Below are 13,587 nucleotides of genomic sequence, written 5' to 3'. Positions count from 1 at the left end.
TCTGTCCATGACCATGAAACAGAAGCTAGACTCAACTTACATTTAGCAAGAAAAAATAAACATAAAACTCAAAGCAGCATTTTCTACAAAGGAATAAAACTGTACAATAAATTACGAAAAGAGATGAAAGAAATTGCAAAAATACACTGATTTAAAAAAGGCAGCTAAAATGTACCTGTTATGCGATACATTTTGTACATTAAAGGATTACTTAGATAAAACAGAGTAGGGGTTTGGTAAAAAAATGTTATACAAATAAATAAATAAATAATAATAATAATGATTATCAAACATCCAACATTCCACATAACACCTTCACACTGTTTTTCTTCTTTTTTCCTTTTCTAAAAATACTTACCCCCAAGCTATGCATAGCACAATACTAACACCTCTTCCTCTTTCTGTGCTCAACATCTCACTCATTATAGAGGGATGCTGACACAGTTTTTCAGGATAGCAAATGGGAAGTTGCAGTACAGGAAATGGCCCAGAGATTACCAGTGTGAGCGTGTTTGTGTGTATAGTGAGTGAAGCGTTATGAAGAATATGTGTATAGTGTGTGCAGTGACTGATAGTGAGATATGAGTGAACAGGGTGGCATAACATTATGTAATAAATTATTTGTAAATCTAATGATTGTCTCTAACTAGAAGTCTGTAAATGTATGCGTATACAAATTAGCTTATTTTAAATTGGTCTAAACTTGTAAATACTTTGGCATGTCCTGTATCCTTGTAAAAAGAGATCTGCGGATTAATAAAGTTACTACTACTACTACTTGGATGACACCTCGTTAAGCATTACACACAAAGGTGTTACTACTCATCAATTCTCATTTTCAGTAGGTTTCCTGCAGAACTGAAAAAAAAAAGAGTAACAAACCCCGAGAATCCAATTCAAAGTTGAATGGTTTCCTTGTGGCACACTACTATTCTGTACAGGAGCTCCTCACGGTAGTTGATAACTTTTCTCTTTAACGTGTTGATAATCGGTTTCTTCCTGGCAGATAATAAAAAAGCAGCCCGCATCTCGTGGTTCTCGCTTCCCACGCCCGGGTTCCCGGGTTCGATTCCCGGCGGGGTCAGGGATTTTCTCTGCCTCGTGATGGCTGGGTGTTGTGTGCTGTCCTTAGGTTAGTTAGGTTTCAGTAGTTCTAAGTTATAGGGGACTTATGACCACAGCAGTTGTGTCCCATAGTGCTCAGAGCCAATAAAAAAGCAAAATAATTAAATGGAGCAGAAGGTAAGCAGTGCATAAATAACTGCTTGCCTCGGGAAAGGATTACAAATGCAATGGTACGATGCGGTTACTATTACAACACACATCTACATCCACACTCCGCAAGCCACCTGACGGTGTGTGGCGGAGGGTACCTTGAGTACCTCTATCGGTTCTCCCTTCTATTCCAGTCTCGTATTGTTCGCGGAAAGGAGGATTGTCGGTAGATTAGATTAGATTTACTTTCATTCCAATTGATCCGTAGTGAGGAGGTCCTCCAGGATGTGGAACATGTCAGAAAAACAACAATACATGACAAATATTTAAACTAAAACAAATAAGCTAATGTACCATTCCACAGGTCCCAAGTGGAATGATCGTCATTTTTTAATGAACACTAAGAGTCATTTTACAAATACTATTGCACTGAATTTAAAATAAAAAAGTTTTATATTTATTTATAAGGTAAGAAACATGTAATACAACTACTGTAATACTTATTTACAATGAACACATTACTGCACTGAAATGGTGCAGAAGTTAGATTATACTTACACACACACACACACACACACAAATTTTCAGTGAACACATTACTGCACTGAAATTGTGCAGAAGTTATGTTGTACTTATATACAAATCAGTTGGTTTTCCTCAGAAATTCATCAATGGAGTAGGAGGAGTTGGCCACCAATAAATCCTTTAGGCTTCTCTTAAACTGAATTTCATTGGTTGTTAAGCTTTTTATGGCTGCTGGCAAGTTATTGAAAATGTGTGTTCCTGAATAATGCACACCTTTTTGTACAAGACTAAGTGACTTTAAATCCTTGTGAAGATTATTCTTATTTCTAGTATTGATTCCATGAATTGAGCTGTTGGTTTGAAAAAGTGATATATTTTTAATGACAAATTTCATTAAGGAATAAATATATTGGGAAGCTGTAGTTAGTATCCCTAGTTCCCTAAACAGGCTTCTGCAGGATGTTCTTGAGTTCACACCACATATAATTCTTACTGCACGTTTTTGTGCCCAGAAAACTTTAGCTTGGCTTGATGAATTACCCCAGAAAATAATCCCATATGACATTATGGAATGAAAGTAAGCATAGTATGCCAGCTTTTTCATTTTTATATCCCCTATGTCTGACAAAATTCGCATTGCAAACAGAGATTTGTTAAGACGCTTCAGCAGTTCTGTGGTGTGCTCCTCCCAGTTGAATTTATTATCAAGCTGTAATCCCAAGAATTTAACACCGTCCACTTCTTCTATCTTCTTGTCATCATATGTTAGACATATACTCTTGGGACACCCCTTACAAGTTCTGAACTGCATGTAGTGTGTTTTTTCAAAGTTTAGTGACAAAGAATTGGCTAGGAACCAGTGATTAATGTCTACAAATATTTTATTGGCTGATCTTTCTAAGACTACACTTGATTTGCTATTTATTGCAATGTTTGTATCACCAGCAAACAAAACAAACTTGGCATCTGGTAACGTTACTGATGAAAGGTCATTGATATACACAAGAAAAAGTAAGGGCCCCAAAATGGAACCTTGTGGGACCCCACATGTAATTAGTTCCCAGTTGGATGATGCCTGATAGCTTGATACATGTCTCTTTCCTAATAACACCCTTTGTTTCCTGCCAGAGATATAAGATTTGAACCATTTTGCAGCATTTCCTGTTACACTATAATATTCTAGTTTACTTAAAAGGATATTGTGATTTACACAGTCAAATGCCTTTGACAGATCACAAAATATACCAGTTGCCTGCAATTTTTTGTCTAATGAATTAAGTACATTTTCACTGTAAGTGTAGATAGCCTTCTCAATATCAGAACCTTTTAGAAATCCAAACTGTGACTTTGACAGTATGTTATTTGAGATAAGATGGTTATAAAGACGACTGTACATTACTTTTTCGAAAATTTTTGAGAATGCTGGCAACAGTGAAATTGGACGGAAATTTGATGCTATTTCTTTATCTCCCTTCTTAAACAGTGGCTTAACTTCAGCATATTTCAGCCATTCGGGAAATATTCCACTGATAAACGACTGGTTACACAGATAGCTTAATATGTTACTTAGCTCAGAATCACATTCTTTAATTAACTTTGTTGATATTTCATCATACCCACTAGATGTTTTTGATTTTAAAGATTTTATGATGGACATTATTTCTGTTGGGGTAGTGAGGGTCAAATTCATATTATGGAAGTTACTTGAAATGTCTGGTCTAAGGTAATCCATAGCAGCATCTACCGAACCTGACAACCCCATCTTTTCAGTAACAGTTATAAAATGTTTGTTAAAAAGTTCTGCAACACTATACACATCTGTCACCAATGCATCATTTACTCTTAATGCTATTTGTTCCTCTTCATGTCTGGTTCTACCGGTCTCCTCCTTCACTATATCCCATATTGTCTTTATTTTGTTATCTGATATGACTATCTTTTCCTTGTAATCTATTTGCTTTGACATCCGTATTACAGTCTTTAATATTTTGCAGTATTTCTTATAATGTGCTATAGCATCAACATTGGAAATGTTTCGGATTGACAGATACAGTTTTCTTTTTGTTTTACAAGATACCCCTATTCCTCGAGTAATCCATGGCTTCTTTGTAGACTTTGCTCTAACCTTGGTAAGTTTTGGGGGAAAGCAGTGTTCAAATAAGGTAAGCACTTTATTAGCAAAAATGTTATATTTTTCATTCATGCCATGAGCACTGTAAACACCAGTCCAGTGAATGTCTCTGAGGAGTGTCCTAAAATAATCAATTTTTGGCTTACTGATTACCCTCGTGAGCTCAGATTTAACAGATTTTATATCCTGTTCAGTATTAACATTTAACAGAAGGAACTGCATGTCATGATCTGAGAGGCCATTGACTATTGGTTTTGTAATATAATTTTGTTCATTTGACTTTTCTATAAAGATATTATCAATGGCTGTTTGTGAGCAAGTGGTTATCCTAGTGGGGAACTTTACTGTGGGAATTAAGTTGAATGATAGTGTTACTAACTCAAATAGGTTCTTATTGGGAGAGTCTTTAAGGAAATCTACATTGAAATCACCAGCAACCACTATTTCTTTGTTTTTTGTTGTTAAATGGGCCAGTACAGCTTCAAGGTGGTTTACAAACAGATTAAAGTTACCTGCAGGTGCTCGATATACACTTAATATTATGAAAGATTTTTTGTGAAAATCTAATTCTGTTGCACATGCTTCCATATGCTGTTCTAGGCAAAATTTCTGAATGTCTATGTTCTTAAATTTATGACAGTTCCTGATGAATGTGGCAACTCCTCCTTTCTCCATTTCTGATCTACAATAGTGAGATGCTAACCTAAACCCTGTAACACTTAAAAGTTCTATACCAGTGGTCACATGATGTTCAGAGAGGCAGATTATGTCAGCTGGGTTTGAAGACTCTAATTCATCTATGCAGATAGTTAATTCATTAATTTTATTTCTCAGTCCTCGAATATTTTGATGCAATAAAGATAGCTGACATTTCACATTGACTGACTTAAAATTGGATGGAGTTAAAATATCTGCTGACAGTTGAAAATTCTTAACCAATGGCCGTTTATGTTGATGTAATAAGCTGGAATTATGTTTTTTGATTTCTTTCTCAAACTGAAGGTTTGTCTCAGTTCTAACCTCTCTTAAAATTTGTTTTCTTTCTGTCCTCCCTACCCTAAAAAAGGGTCTTTTCTGAATCCTATAACCACTGGTATTTTACCACTCATGACAGTGCCTCCCCCCTTTAACTTTCCTGCTATTTCCCCAGCCAATTTACCCTTCCCCTTCCTGTTGAGGTGAAGGCCATGCCTAGTATAATCCCACCTACTGACAGAATCAACATGAACCACACCAATGTGTGACCCCGCACCCGACATGAGCAGCCGTTCCAGCTCCAAATTAACTCTCTTGACAGAAGAGTTCAAATGAGGTCGGTCATGGCGCCCAAGAACAGATACAAACTCAACACTGGTATGCCTCGATGCTGACGCAATCTTCGCCAGGTCACACTCTATGCTGTACCCAGGATCTCTGTCAATACTGTTACCTGCCCCACCCACTATAACCACGGTGTCTTCCTTAGTGAAATCTTTGCAAAGTGATCCTAAATCCTCTGTCACCTGCTCCAGACCAGCACTAGGTTTAAAAAAATTGGTGACCTGGTATTCTGATCCTAGTTCATCCTGCAAGAGTTGGCCAACACCTCTTCCATGGGAACTACCTAACAACAACACTTTCTTTCTCTTTACTGATTTCCCTACATTCTTACTTTTCAATTTGCTGCTGAAAGTTTGTTGTGCCCTGTCTACACCTGTAACTGCTTGAGGCTCACCAGCTTCTAACTGAAGCAACAGGTCAAATCTATTTTCCACATTCACCATAAAGCTGTCAGACAAAGTTCTAGGCCTGTTCCTCCTGTTGCCTGTTGCCACTTCCCACCTCTCTTTACCCTTCTCCCTCCTTAACCTGTCAAGATCTCCCCTGGCCTTGTCTAACTCAGCCTGAAGGGCAGCAATTTTCCCCTCCTGTTCCAGTATCTTCCTATCTCTACTACAAATCCTACAAAACCACTGATGAGTCTCATTTACTTCCCCTATTCCCACGCCACTACAGTCACCCACATGGAAAAAACTACAGCACCCATCACACCAAAGCCCCGACCTAACAATTCTACGGCAAGTCAAGCACTTTTCACTCATGATAAACGTAATAATTTATTAAGAATAAGTCAGTTAAATTACAGATAAACACGAAAATATGGTTACACAAATTTGGCCTATACGCAACTGTGTGTAAACAAAAACAAAAGTGCAAAGTTTCTGAAACAACAAGTTAAACTTTACGCTACTTTCCGGAAATGCTAGTTGAATAATGAAGAGGTACGCTAAGTTAAATTGCTGGAGAGAGCAAGGAACAACTAAACGAAATTCTATAGATTTGCTGCAGCAGAACGTAAACAGAAAATACGACTGTACGGTCTTTTCGCGTTTTCTGCTATATTACGTAATGAGAAATGAAACCTTTAATGGTACACTTAAACGGCACACTAATACACTTATTTACCACGTAATCAGTACTAATCTATGTGTTTTATAATCTAAAATAACTTATCTTTACGAGAACACCAAACCTCGCGCTAGTCGCTTGGCTGCAGGGCTGCCAACCTTCTGTGTGGGCTCTAATCTCTCTGATTTTATCCTCATGGTCTCTTCGCGAGATATACGTAGGAGGGAGCAATATACTGCTAGACTCTTCGGTGAAGGTATGTTCTCGAAACTACTTTGAGTCTCGTGGACGAATAGCGCAAGCTGGGTTTCACACGACCGTTTTTTTCGAACCCATGCTGATTCCTACAGAGTAGATTTCTAGCCCCCGGAAAAGTCATTATACTCGAACATCAGTAAGTAATCGGTTATCTTGTATTTTGTCACCTACGTTGCATTTTATAGGCTGTCGCATATTATCTTTCTTTTGAGGTATCATGGCGTCATGTATTATTGTACATCAGTATTGTTTGAAAGTATTCTGATCGTTTAAATGTTAAACTTACTTCCACGTAAAAAGTGGTAATAAGTATTAGTTCAGTCTTCGGAGAAAAGAATATTCATATTCGACTTTTTAATAATGTACCATTTAAACAGCACAATGTGATAAGCTATCGATCATTATGTCTTCAAACAAAGTGTGCACAATACATTATACGTTCATCTGTAACAAAAATAAAATTAGTATGTCATTGCTAAAAGGTTTCTGAAATGAATACAAACACATTTGGTTTCAATGTGATGATTGTTATTCAATAAATGAGATAAATTACAGAGGTCAATCACACGTACCTCATATACGTTGGTAGGCAACATATGAAGTGAGTTACAAGAAGAGGAAGTCCTCGCTTCCAAATCTTTTGTTTTACGAAGAATCAAATGAGGTTTACAGATTTTCTTTAACATTTCTCATATACACTGTGTCTGAATTACAACCAATATTCATCGTCTAGTCATTGATATTATGGACGTATATTTAGGACACGGTTTTATTAAAGATTAATTCTTTCATTGTAAGAATTAAAAAATGAAAAGTAATACGTATTTACAAGATACTTTTCAGCAGGAAAGAAAGTTTTAAATCCAACCTAAAATCATTTCTCCTGAACAACTGCTTCTGTTCCATGGGCATACTTCTATTTTAAAACAGGTAGCCAGTAAAAAAACCCTAGCTTTTAAGTGTAGATGCATAAGCAAACTAAAAAATGAGTTTCTTACTATTAACACTAAATATCTATACAAGTCGTGTAAACTGTCTCATTCCACATCATTTCGGCAAAAGAATCGTTTAAATGACCTATGAAAAATGTAACTTTCTTGACTGTCCCAATTGACTCACTGCACTTCCGGTTACTGGTTGAAATTTGTTCTTGCATATATTTATAATCTTTCGATTTATGTACGAGCTTATACGTTTCTCTGTGTTAGAATAGTTATTAAGAAAGTAACAAAGTGTTTCAAAAAAATGAACCCGATTCCTGAAGGCTGTATCTTCTACATGATTGAAGACAAAAACTTCCTTTTAGGACTACAAAGATTTTATTTTCAAAAGAACTATCCGATTTTAAAAGTGTGTATCTTTTACATCCGTGTGCACACATTTTAGGGATACATTTACAATTACATTTAGAATCTAAGTTTTCGTAAACCTTACACAAATGTTCAATGTGCCTTCTACCCGATACATGGAAAACACCAGGCGATAGTCAAACTCATTACGTACGTTTGTGAAGATGTTTGGAGTTCAAATGGCTCTGAGCACTATGCGACTTAACTTCAGAGGTCATCAGTCGCCTAGAACTTAGAACTAATTAAACCTAACTAACCTAAGGGCATCACACACATCCATGCCCGAGGCAGGATTCGAACCTGCGACCGTAGCGGTCGCTCGGCTCCAGACTGTAGCGCCTAGAACCGCACGGCCACTCCGGCCAGCTGTCTGGAGTAACCGCTTTCATTGCTGTCACTAGACACACACTGCGAGATGAGGCGACCTTGGAGGCCAGTGGCTCAACGAGAAATTCGTACGCCCTTTACGCCCCGACCGTCATTGAGGAAACTCGTTGTTGTCGAAAGCTCTTACAAAGCAGCTACCATGACGGTGCGTTGCGCGCTGTTTACGCCTTCCGCAGCTTGTTATCGCCATCTCGACCGGACACACATTAGGTAGTGAACGAGGGAGCGAGCGATCTACCTTGAGCGGGGGACTCCTTTGAGCAACCATGTGAACTGGCTGTTTAGAACTAGCGCCAAGACCACTTTTAGTTCGATGGATCCTTGGTTCAAACAAGTTTCGAGCCGATTATTCCTGCTTTGATTGTTCTCGCTTTTTCAACCAATAAATTGCTAAAAATCTGCCTTCTTACAATGGCCACGACAATTTCTCGGCAGTCGAACTTCGTTTTTTGCTATGAGGTTGTGCCAGATTCAATAATACAATGATTCTACCGTCGTAACTAAAAGGCTACTGACAAGTTGGACGACCATCCTCTTACCTGGTGTTTATACGTTGAGGTGAAAAATGGCTCCTAGCGCTATGCGACTTAACTTCTGAGTTCATCAGCCCCCTAGAACTTAGAACTACTTAAACCTAACCAACCTAAGGACATCACACACATCCATGCCCGAGGCAGGATTCGAACCTGCGACCGTAGCGGTCACGCGGTTCCAGACTGTAGCGCCTATAACCGCACGGCCACCCCTGCCGGCTGAGGTGAAAAAAGTCGTGGCATACTTCCTAATATCGTGTAGGACATCCTTTGGCCCGGAGTAGTGTGCGTAGACTCAACAAGTCGTTAGGAAGCCCCTTGCAGAAATATTGATCCATGCCTCTGTAACAGTCGGTGTTAAAGTTTTGCCGGTGCAGGATCTTGAGCACCAACTGACTTCACGATTATGTCACCTAAATGTTGGATGGGATTCATGACAGGCGATATAGGTGGATTGTCCAGAAAGTACTTCAAACCAATCACGAACAACTGTGGCCCGGTGAAACGGCGCATTGTCATTCATAAATATTCCCTAATTGTTTGGGAACACAAAGTTCATGAATGGCTCCAGTAGCCGAACATAATCAGTTCCACTCAATGGTTGGTTACGTTGCACCAGAGGACACATACCATTCAACTAAACACAGTCTACATCATTAGCAGCCACCAGCAGCTTGCACAGCGCCTTGTTGGCAACCTGGGTCCATAGCTTCATTGGGTTAGTGGGATCTGCGATACACTCGAATCCTACCATCAGCTTGTGACGTCTCCAGGCAAGACATTTGTAAAATCTGTGTAATACACGCAAAAAACATTTATCTGTGTTCTTGTATTTCATTTCTGTATGAACAGTTATCGATTATGTGGATTCTGTATAAAAGAAATAATCCTTTTGCATTTTTAAGTTTGTTTAATATTATGTATGTCAATTTTGCAAATAACGTCTATGGTTGGCGAGTGTGGAAACCGACGCAGACAATGATAATTAAAAATATAACAAAGATATATATTAGCACATTAAATTGCTTATAAATAGTGGAGGCTTATACATTATTCGCTCTGTCTTCTCGTAGCCGTGAATGTTGTAAGATCCTGCGACGCTCTCTCGAACGCTTAGCTCGCTTTCATTTGTTTTTTTGATCGAGAAAGACGCGATTAGGCACTGATGTTTAAAAAAAGGTGTGTTCTTTGAATTTTATGTTAATGCTGAATGTAGAAGTTGTTAAATATACTTGTAATAATATGTAGCTCTCTTGCCCAGTATTTCGTCCTACATTTTTAGCCCTTTCAGCGAATTTAGCATTTTTATGACGCAGTGCTGCGCCACGATCGCGGGAGACGCTGCCGCTTTAAATTCAAACTGTAATTGGATGAAAGCAGTTTTCCCACAACTAAGCGGGCAGGTTTATTCTTTCAGCTTCCCGGAGATCACGAGGAGAATTGCAGATTTTCGGATGGACATGGGCAACTGCTAGTACAATATTAGTGACGTAAATAATTTACGTAAATCAGAGAGTTAAAACTTTACTTGTGTGAGATCAAAGACTGCTGTATTGAAATCTGGTCTGGCTAATAATATTAAAATCATTTTCATTTTTAGTTTCATGCTCTCGTGTTAGCCGTCGCAATCAATAGTGGTCAAATATTAAAAAATCCAATGCAGCTTTTATATCTGGCAAGCATTGCATACTGTAACTTCTGTGCGTGTCATAAGAGTAATTTTCAGTGCATTTCAGAGACTAAAGTAGAGAAAGACATGTTTAATTTCGTAATCAGTTACAGTAATGATACAGTGTTTCATTTCTAACAAGCCAGATCATGGTTTTGAGGACAGTTTTGCAAATTAAAGCTCATACATTCACAGCAGTAAATCTTTTAGCGTTGTGCGTATCCCCACATAATAGATCAAAGTGCAAAAGGATAAATTTTCAACTACAGAAACAAGTAGTGAGAAATGCATGTTATCTTTTGTGTTTGCAAAGATAATCAACATTTGGTTTACTTAAAGTGCTATGCAATATAAACTGTATTATATCCAAAGATCATAAAAGTTCAATCCATGATTTTATTACTACCGAGCAAATGAATAACATTCTTTTACATTCGATCAAACTGTATATAAAATCAAAGTGCACAGGGATACGTAAAAAGCTCTTACCAACTGAAATCGTGACTTATCCCACAAGACCTCGGTTTTCCAGTCGCCTAGGGTGCAGTCGATATGGTCTTGAGAACAAGAGGCGCTGTAGGTGATGTGCTGCTAGCAAAGGCACTCGCGTCGGTCGTCTGCTGCCACAGCCCATTAACGCCAGATTTAGGCGCACTTCCTAACGGATATGTTTATAGTGCGTCCCACACTGATTTCCACGGTTATTTCATGCAGTGTTGTTTGTCTGCTAGCATTGACAACGCTACGCAAATGCCTCTGCTCTTGGTCGTTAAGTGAAGGCCGTAGGACACTGTGTTGCCCGTGGTAACAGATAATGCCTGAACTGTGGCATTCTCAGCGCACTCTTGACGCTGTGAATGTCAGAATACTGAACTCTCGAACTATTCCCGAAATAGAATGTCCCATGCGTCTAGCTCCAAATACCATTCCGCGTTCGTGGGAAACCTTCTCACAAGTATCACCAGAGTGCAAAAGACATCTCCGCCAATACACTGCTCTTTTATACTCTGTGCACACGATATCGGTATAGATGCATATCGCTATACAGGACTTTTGCCACCTCAGTGTAGTTACAGCGCAGCTACTTACAGAGATATAGCGTGAGCTGTAATTGCCGTACGACAGGGAAACTTGGTAGATACTCAGTGCGTTAATACGGAACTGATTTACGCCGGAAAAAATTAGTTCCAATTTTGGCCACCAGGTGCAAATCATGCGCTATGAATGAATGAAAGACGTATAAAAATGCTTACATGTAATGGAGTAAGAAGGGACGTGGGTGGAAAATTCAAATTAATGAGAAAGGCAGAATGCTAATTTTGTTATCAACTGCCGCTTGCACAGTTTGCTCATTTTGAACACCAGAGACGTCGACGAGATGATGTACACCGCCAGATTGCACCTGGTGGCCAAAATTGAAACCAATTTTTTCCCTACTGTAAATCGGTTCCTCGTTAACATATTAGCATATTGTGATAAGACATACTATGGGGCCGGCCGAAGTGGCCGAGCAGTTCTAGGCGCTACAGTCTGGAACCGCGCGACCGCTACGGTTGCAGGTTCGAAACCTGCCTCGGGCATGGACGTGTGTGATGTCCTTAGGTTAGTTATGTTTGAGTAGTTCTAAGTTCTAGGGGACTGATGACCTCAGCAGTTAAGTCCCATAGTGCTCAGAGCCATTTGAGCCACACTATGGGGGCACTGGTACCATGCTTTTATGTATGGTATGGTACACATCCCACAGCATAGCAAATGTTAAAATACAATTTTTGGTGCTCTGAATTGTATCAAATAGCATTGTGCACGAGATTTATGAAATGTAACATCCCATTTAGTCAACTAGAGCGCATTTATATACAATTAACAGGAATATTTAAGCAGCAGAAAGTATGTTATTGTAATCATAAATCTTACGAAAATTACAGAAAAACTAATTACTACATTTGTGTCACATTCAGACAATAATCACGTAGAAATGTTTAGTGTTAAAATGGGAAATTAACTATCAAAATTAAATTATTTCATAAAACGTGAAAATTAATTTTTTGGGGCAGATTTCTGGCTAACTGATCCACTGAAACTTACGTTCACTCTCAAGAGATTATGTTTCTATAAAAACTTAAATCAGATTCATTGTAATTAATTCTGTAATTACGAGTACTAGAATTTTCTGCCACAAACAATTATTTCGATAATTTGATCAAAACGATAATATGTAAAATCTGAACCTCAAATTCTGTTTCCGCTTTATGTAAAGCACTTCAAAATATGTTAACATATTGCACAGTATTTTCAAAGAACTTGTACTGTTAAGAAACTACATAAGCAGTGAACCTAAGGGCTCGAGTGTGGCAGTAGAGTGGTAGTTATTTTAAGTTAGTTCGAGTACATGATCTGTAAAGTCAGTTTCTTTGAGCAGTGCATTGTACGAATGTCCCGGAACAAGATAAACATTAACACAAAATGCAAATTATGTGTTGGTGTGAATTTTTTAATACCATCGGCTTTTCGCATTGACTCCTGGGATTTCTGCATTGTGCAGTTAATATTATGCGCCCCAATTAACACCGAACTGGTGGAGAAACGTCGTCGTAACTAAAAGTACACGCTCCAAGCATTTCACTGAACTTAACACAGTCTCGTAATCTACGAGTATGTTAATCGACCTTTTATTAGCTAGAACCTGGTAAAAAGTGTGTGTTAGAATATCTACCAAGTTTCAGAGTCACACGATGGTTTCAGCCAACACTGGACCTCCGCGAGTAGCTACACTTCAATTAGAACCACCCGGTATGTGGTCGGAAGGCTCAGTTGAGTCCCCACTAACAAAGGGAAAGAAGTACTTGAGCCACTCCACGCCCGCACTTGGCTGTTGATCATTACAAAACATTCTATTGTCAAATTTGGAAAAAGGTTAGCATTCCATGAAGAAACGACAGGATGCGGCCTTCCGATGTCCATACGTCTGGGTGTGATCGCGCATTGACATACAGTACGTGGAGTCATTTGAAGGGTAGCAGTTTAAGGTGGAGGGAACAAAGTTACCACGTCAAATCGACGGAAAAATATCTCATTGGCATTCCGGACGAATGGAGGAGGGCTGTTTGTGGATTGTCTTGGTTATGTTTTCAT

The sequence above is a fragment of the Schistocerca serialis genome, chromosome 2, assembly GCF_023864345.2.
Source record: "Schistocerca serialis cubense isolate TAMUIC-IGC-003099 chromosome 2, iqSchSeri2.2, whole genome shotgun sequence".
In the NCBI taxonomy this organism is placed as follows: Eukaryota; Metazoa; Arthropoda; class Insecta; order Orthoptera; family Acrididae; genus Schistocerca; species Schistocerca serialis.
This window is presented reverse-complemented; position numbering follows the sequence as displayed.